The 8,052-nt window shown below is 43.7% G+C and overlaps 1 pseudogene; it reads left to right on the forward strand.

Annotated features, from left to right (window-relative positions):
- Positions 1-3,395: 3,395 nt before the first annotated feature.
- On the forward strand, positions 3,396-3,977 carry LOC125506062 (annotated as a pseudogene).
- Positions 3,978-8,052: the final 4,075 nt, after the last annotated feature.

The following is an 8,052-nucleotide window of genomic DNA, read 5'->3' on the forward strand; positions in this document are numbered from 1 at the left end:
CGCGCGCGCCGGTGATCTGGCCCTGTCCATGATGTGTATTGATGGGGCTCCTTCCATGTGAGAGTGGCGCCAGGTCACTCCGTGGTCACGACACATATGTTACTGTTCTTACATGCAAGTTCTGCGTTTTAAGCGCGATGTATCAGTAGATCCTACTTTTTTTAGGTCTCAGTGTATGTATTCTTAGTCTGTTGGGTCGTCCCATTGTCTATATGTAATTGTTTACCAATCACAAAAGTTTCATATTTTCTATGAAAAGCTAACCTTCAACCGGCCGATCTCGCAAGCGCGTCCACCGGCTCCGTGTCCGTCAGATCGTCTAATGTAATGATCTGATGGACAAGAGCACCACGTGTCCATGTGTTTTTTGCAACTGAGGCTTTGTTTCAAAAAGGAGAGTTTTGCAATTGTCAGGCTTTTTGCGGCGGCGGTGACTCGTACGGCCAGGAGCGTGATGGCGGCGAGGAATCTCGCCGGATCTGATGAGGATGGCGCGCGGGTAGGAGGCAGGGACGTTCGGGAGCCGCGGGGGCGAAGACTCGTGCGGCTAGGAGCGCGACGACGACAAAGATTCCAGCCGGATCTCACCGGATCCGACGAGGAAGACCCGCGGGCAGGAGGTGGGGACGCTCGGGATTGGCGGGAGATTGTCTCGGCGAGGTCTGGCAGGGTTCACGGCGAGCTTCACATCGAGGACCCGCGACTGCACCGACGAACGGCGCTCCTTCAACGAGATATACAGAGAGATGGAGAAAACAAAAGGAAGTGGAGGATGGTGGCGAGGTGAGTTTGGTCGGAGGTCCGGGGCTCGCCGGCGGCGACGCGAAGACGGGGGCAGCCACCATCCGGCGAAGCTCGCGGTGAATGATGGTGTCGGGGGAGCTTGTTTTTGAATAAAGCTCTTCTTGCAATAGTCAACGTGTTTCTGAAACAAAGATCTTGTTGCAAAGATGGACCATATCCTCGCAAAAAAGAGCAAAGAGGAACCATATACAGAAATCTTTGAAATTCTGCAACAAGACCTTTGTTGCAAAAAAAATCTAAAGCAAGATCTCTGTTGCACAAAATAAAAAAATACAGGCACGGGCCATCTTTGAAATTTCTGGAACAAGATCTTTGTTGCGAAAAATTTCTACAATAAGATAGCTGTTGCAAAAAATAAAAATAACAGGCTTGGGCGATTGGAATAAGCAGACTGTTGCAGAAATACCACTCTTGTTGCAAAGGGTGGCTGCTTACGTTACATTGGTAGATCGGACGGTCATTAGTGTATCCATCAGTGGTCAGTGAGGCAGCGGATCATTTTTGAATTTCCGCCGAGAACACGTAGCGTGGCCCTTTCACTTGAGTGATTAATCGAACATCGTTCTGTTTTTGACAGATTCGAAATGAGTAACCAAAGAGTCGTCTGGTCTCCTCACCTAAACTTCTGCTCGGCGCCACTTAATGTCGCCGGAACCCTACCGTTGTTGTCAATGACCTTGTTCTTTTACAAAACCTTTGCCGTTTGTACTGTTGTTAGTGGCACTGACTAGTGTTGAGATTTTTTTTTTAAAAAAACTTTCTATTTATTTATTTTCAATCATGCCAACACGACGAACATCAAAAATAATAAAAATTACATCCAGATCAGTAGACCACCTAGCGACGACTACAAAAACTGTAACGAGCTGAAGTCGCGCTGCCGTCATCGCCCCTCCCTCACTGTAGCCGGGCAAAACTTTTTGTAGCAGATAGTCGGAAAGTCGTCGTGTTAAGCCCCCATAGAACCAGCGCAATGGAACAACAACCACCGCCGATAAAGAGTAACGTAGATCGGAGGGATCCTACCTGAAGACACATGAACGTAGACGAAATACGACCAAATCTGAGCAAATCCACCAATGACAGATCCGTCGGAGACACACCTCCACACGCCCACCAACGATGCTAGGCAGACCATCGGGACGGGGGCTAGGCGGGGAGAACCTTATTTCATCTTCAAGGAGCCACCGTCGTCTCATCTTCCTGAGTATGACACAAACCCTAATAAAACACGAAGGAGCAACTGAAAACAGAGCCCTCCAGCCGGGAAGGACCGAGATCCACCATGCTGCCATGGCCCTAAGGCCACTGAGTCAAACCAGCGGCGGTGCCAACGACAGGCAAGAGAGACTTTTCTTGGGGAGGACGGCTGACTGATGTTGAGATCTTGATGTAGGCACAACACAAGCGTAAAGGCCGCTTCTTTTATTTACGATCAAACATTTGAACATGAGCCTAAAAAAGGAAGTTTTAATTTGAACACAAGACACTAGTGTCAATCATGTCTCCAATGCTATCCCCTAATTTGCCCTCACATGTCCGAATTTGACGGTCCGGGCACTTTTGTACTCTAACGATATCCCTTGTTTGCGCGTGGACTTAACTGGACATTCGGAATCCCTTAGTATATCCCCAAATTAAGGGTTGTATAGGCGTGTCCGGATGTGTTCCCAAACACCGCCAACTTAACGTATATAAGACGAATAGGACAAAGAGGTGAATAATTGAGGGATAGTGTTGGATGGCTCAGCACGAATGAAGCCCAACTGCCGAAGCATGTTTCTGCAGGGCCGTCCACCAAATACTCAGATGTTGGCCACCAATTTCCTCCTTTTTTCTCCCACTCAAATAGTTGAGGCTGTCACGGGAGGTTACACCATCGTAAACGCACTTTGCAAAAAGTTAAGTTCACATTACAACTGACTTAAGAAGTTGAACGGATGAACATGAAGGAATAGGAACGGAAACAACATTGAAATGTCATGAAATCGTCATCTCTACATCAGAACGTCCAAGTCGGCCTAAAAGACTACACAAACAACCCACCTAAAAGGCGCGTGCTAGAAAAATCCGAGGCACCTGTCGATTTACCGAGCACCAAGTAACACGAATGGCACTGAAATTTTTTAACCATGTTCACCGAATATCTGAAGTTTACCACGGATTGACTATTCAAAATCAATCAGGCTGTTGCCACGCCCTTTCTTATTCGATTTCACATTGCGGTGGGCAAGGCACGAGGGGCTCGGCAGTCGGCACACATCCCTTTTGAAATACTTGTTTATCATGGAGAAAGAGTGACGAGGAGAGGTACCTGCAGCGCCAGCTCCTCACGTAAACACAGAAATTTGAGGCATCCATGCATGCATCGCATCCACATCGATCGACCGCTACAACTAATTTCCTTCTCGATCATATAAACATTTTGTCACTTCTGACTAACGTAAACACGTTATGGTTACCAACTATGGTTCTGGAGAAAGTTGTGTTGCCTACCATGGCGAGTCTGGCCAACAACCAATCTAATCAGGCCATCCATCACCTCACCTGGGCTATAAGTTCCAGGCATCGACCCCTGTCCTTGCATCCCAACGATCAGAGACATCTCGCAGTCCCTTCGCAGTAAACCATCTGAGAGAAACTCTAGCTAGGAGCTAGGCATGGCCTCCACCACGAGCTTCTTGTCCATGATCATGGCGTGCACGCTCCTCGCCAGCACGACGTGCCATGCCGCTCGCCACTTGGCCGACACCACCCCGGCGGCTGCCCCACCCGCTGCGGCTGTCCTGCGGTGCCCAAGGTGACAATGCCCCTAATGCCGGCCATCATCGTGCCTAAGGTGACCATGGCACCGATGCCCGCCGTCGTTGTGCCTAAGGTGACGATGCCGCCGATGTCCGCCATTCCTTCCATGCCCAAGATGACACTGCCGTCGATGCCTTCTATCCCGACCGTCAACGTGCCTATGCCATTCCTGGCGCCACCTCCATCAACTTAGGAGTGCCACGTGCATGGTGACGCGTGCACCATGTCGACGGTCACACGCTCCCATGTTCCAGTGGCTACATCACTTTGTTGCTCATGTGAAGTATTTGCTTTCGTGTTGTTTGCCTTACATTTCAATTCAGTTGTTAGTTATTGTGTGTTGATATTAAAGGGGTGTTCTTGTCCTAGTATCACTAGTGCGGAACCAGGCAATAGCACCGGTTCGTAAGGCCCTTTAGTGCCGGTTCGGTAACCGGCACTGAAGTGTGGGCACTAAAGCCCCCCCCCCCCTTCAGCACGAAGCGGTGCTAAAGGGCAACCACGTGACACGAGTCAGCTCCGGGGACAGGGAGCCCTTTAATACCGGTTGGTGACACCAACCGGTATTAAAAGGTTGGGGGGTTTTGGGTTTATTATTTATTTTTCATTTAATTTTATGTTTGCCATTTAATTCTTTTTCGTTTGCTGGTATTTTTCGATACTACATATTGTACACATTATGCATATATATAAATAGAATTTATATTAATACCGGTTGGTGACACCAACCGGTATTAAAAGGTTGGGGGGTTTTGGGTTTATTATTTATTTTTCATTTAATTTTATGTTTGCCATTTAATTCTTTTTCGTTTGCTGGTATTTTTCGATACTACATATTGTACACATTATGCATATATATAAATAGAATTTATAGAATTTCTAGTAGAACCATATATATATATATCATTGAATGTCTCACAACCACCATTAATTCACACATATATACACACATGTATATATATATACATACAATTAGCTAGCTATATACAATTTCTTCTAATTGGTGCCTGATACGTCTCCAACGTATCTATAATTTTTGATTGCCCTATGCTATATTATCTACTGTTTTGGACTACATTGGGCTTTATTTTCCACTTTTATATTATTTTTGGGACTAACCTATTAACCGGAGGCCCTGCCCAGGATTGCTGTTTTTTTTTGCCTATTTTAGTGTTTCGAAGAAACGGAATATCAAACGGAGTCCAAACGGAATAAAACCTTCGGGAACGTGATTTTCTCACCGAACGTGATCCAGGAGACTTGGACCCTACTCCAAGGAGTCAAAGAGGCGGCCACGAGGGTGGGGGGCGCGCCCCCCCTAGGGTGCGCCCCCTGCCTCGTGGCCCCCTCGGAGCTCCACCGACGTACTTCTTCCTTCTATATATACCTACGTACCCCCAAACGATCAGAACAGGAGCCAAAAACCTAATTCCACCGCCGCAACTTTCTGTATCCACGAGATCCCATCTTGGGGCCTGTTCCGGAGCTCCGCCGGAGAGGGTCGTCATCACGGAGAGCTTCTACATCATCATAGCCTCTCTGATGAAGTGTGAGTAGTTTACCTCAGACCTTTGGGTCCATAGTTAGTAGCTAGATGGCTTCTTCTCTCTTTTTGGATCTCAATACAAAGTTCTCCCCCTCTCTCGTGGAGATCTATTCGATGTAATCTTCTTTTTGCGGTGTGTTTGTTGAGACCGATGAACTATGGGTTTATGATCAAGTCTATCTATGAATAATATTTGAATCTTCTCTGAATTCTTTTATGTATGATTGGTTATCTTTGCAAGTTTCTTCAAATTATCCGTTTGGTTTGGCCAACTAGATTGGTAGTTCTTGCCATGGGAGAAGTGCTTAGCTTTGGGTTCGATCTTGCGGTGTCCTTTCCCAGTGACAGAAGGGGCAGCAATGCACGTATTGTATCGTTGCCATCGAGGATAATAAGATGGGGTTTATTTCATATTGCATGAATTTATCTCTCTACATCATGTCATCTTGCTTAAGGCGAAGTGTTACTCTGTTTTTAACTTAATACTCTAGATGCATGCTGGATAGCGGTCGATGAGTGGAGTAATAGTAGTAGATGCAGAATCGTTTCGGTCTACTTGTCACGGACGTGATGCCTATATACATGATCATGCCTAGATATTCTCATAACTATGCTCAATTCTATCAATTGCTCAACAGTAATTTGTTCACCTACCGTAGAATACTTATGCTCTTGAGAGAAGCCACTAGTGAAACCTATGGCCCCCGGGTCTATTCTCATCATATCAATCTCCATCACTTTAATCTTGCTTTGCTTTTTTACTTTGCTTATACTTTTTACTTTGCATCTTTATACCAAAAATATCAAAAATATTATATCTATCAGATCTCACTCTCGTAAGTGACCGTGAAGGGATTGACAACCCCTAATCAAGTTGGTTGCGAGTAGCTATCGTTTTGTGCAGGTACGAGGGACTTGAGCGTGGCCTCCTACTAGATTGATACCTTGGTTCTCAAAAACTGAGGGAAATACTTACGCTACTCTGCTGCATCATCCCTTACTCTTCGGGGAAAACCAACGCAAGCTCAAGACGTAACAAGAAGGATTTCTGGCGCCGTTGCCGGGGAGTCTACGCAAAAAGTCAACATACCAAGTACCCATCACAATCCCTATCTCTCGCATTACATTATTTGCCATTTGCCTCTCCCCCACTTCACCCTTGGCGTTTTATTCGCCCTCTCTCTCTCTATCCTCCCTCTCTATTTGCCTCTTTTACCCGTTTGCTCTTGTCTGCTCGTGTGCTAGTTTGCTTGTTTGTCGCGATGGCTCAAGATAATACTAAATTGTGTGACTTCACCAATACCAACAACAATGATTTTATTAGCACTCCGATTGCTCCTCTTACCGATGCCGAATCTTGTGAAATTAATACTGCTTTGTTGAATCTTGTTATGAAAGATCAATTTGCCGGCCTTCCTAGTGAAGATGCCGCTACTCATCTGAATAGCTTCGTTGATTTATGTGATATGCAAAAGAAAAAATATGTCGATAATAATGTCGCTAAATTGAAGGTATTTCCTTTTTCGCTTAGAGATCGTGCTAAATCTTGGTTTTCATCTTTGCAAAAAAATAGTATTGATTCTTGAAACAAGTGCAAAGATGCTTTTATCTCTAAGTATTTTCCTCCCGCTAAGATCATCTCTCTTAGAAACGATATTATGAACTTTAAGCAACTTGATCATGAACATGTTGCACAAGCTCGGGAGAGAATGAAATTAATGATACATAATTGCCCTACTCATGGTTTGAATTTGTGGATGATCATACAAAATTTTTATGCCGGATTGAATTTTGCTTCTAGAAATCTTTTAGATTCGGCAGCGGGAGGCACTTTTATGGAAATCACTTTAGGAGATGCTACTAAACTCCTATATACTATTATGGTTAATTATTCTTAATGGCATACTGAAAGATCTTCTAATAAAAAAGTGCATGCGATAGAAGAAATCAATGTTTTGAGTGGAATAATTTTGGTAACAACGCTTATAGAGGGAATTTTAATCCTAGGCCATATCCTAGTAATCCTTCTAATAATTATGGGAATTCCTACAACAACTCTTATGGAAATTATAATAAGATGCCCTCTGAATTTGAGAATAGTGTTAAAGAGTTTATGAATTCACAAAAGAATTTTAATGCTTTGCTTGAAGAGAAATTGCTTAAAGTTGATGATTTGGCTAGAAACGTTGATAGAATTTCTCTTGAGATTGCTTCTTTAAAGATTAGATCTATTCCTCCTAAGCATGATATCAATGAGTCTCTCAAAGCCATGAGAATTTCCATTGATGAGTGCAAGGAAAGAACCGCTAGGATGCGTGCTTCCAAAGATGCCTTTATTAAAGCATGTTCTTCCAATTCCTATGAAAATCAAGATGAAGATCTAAAAGTTATTGATGTGTCTCCTATTAAATCTTTGTTTTGCAATATGAATCTTGATGAAACTGAATATGATCTTCATTTACCTAGAAGGCGTTCTAAATATTCAGAGTATTTAGATCTTTATGATGAAATTGATGAAAGTGGGATTTAAAGAAATAAAAATCTAGATGTTGCTAAACCCACTATATTGGATTTCAAGGAATTTAATTATGAAAGTTGCTCTTTAATTGATTGTATTTCCTTGTTGCAATCCGTGCTAAATTCTCCACATGCTTATAGTCAAAATAAAGCCTTCATCGAACATATTGTTGATGCTTTGGTGCAATCTTATGAAGAAAAACTTGAGTTGAAAGTCTCTATCCCTAGAAAAATCTATGATGAGTGGGAACCAACTATTAAAATTAAAATTAAAGATCATGAGTTTTATGCTTTGTGTGATTTGGGTGCTAGTGTCTCCACTATCCCCAAAACTTTGTGTGATTTGCTAGATTTCCGCGATTTTGATGATTGCTCTCTAA

This window comes from Triticum urartu, chromosome 5, assembly GCF_003073215.2.
Source record: "Triticum urartu cultivar G1812 chromosome 5, Tu2.1, whole genome shotgun sequence".
Taxonomy (NCBI): domain Eukaryota; kingdom Viridiplantae; phylum Streptophyta; class Magnoliopsida; order Poales; family Poaceae; genus Triticum; species Triticum urartu.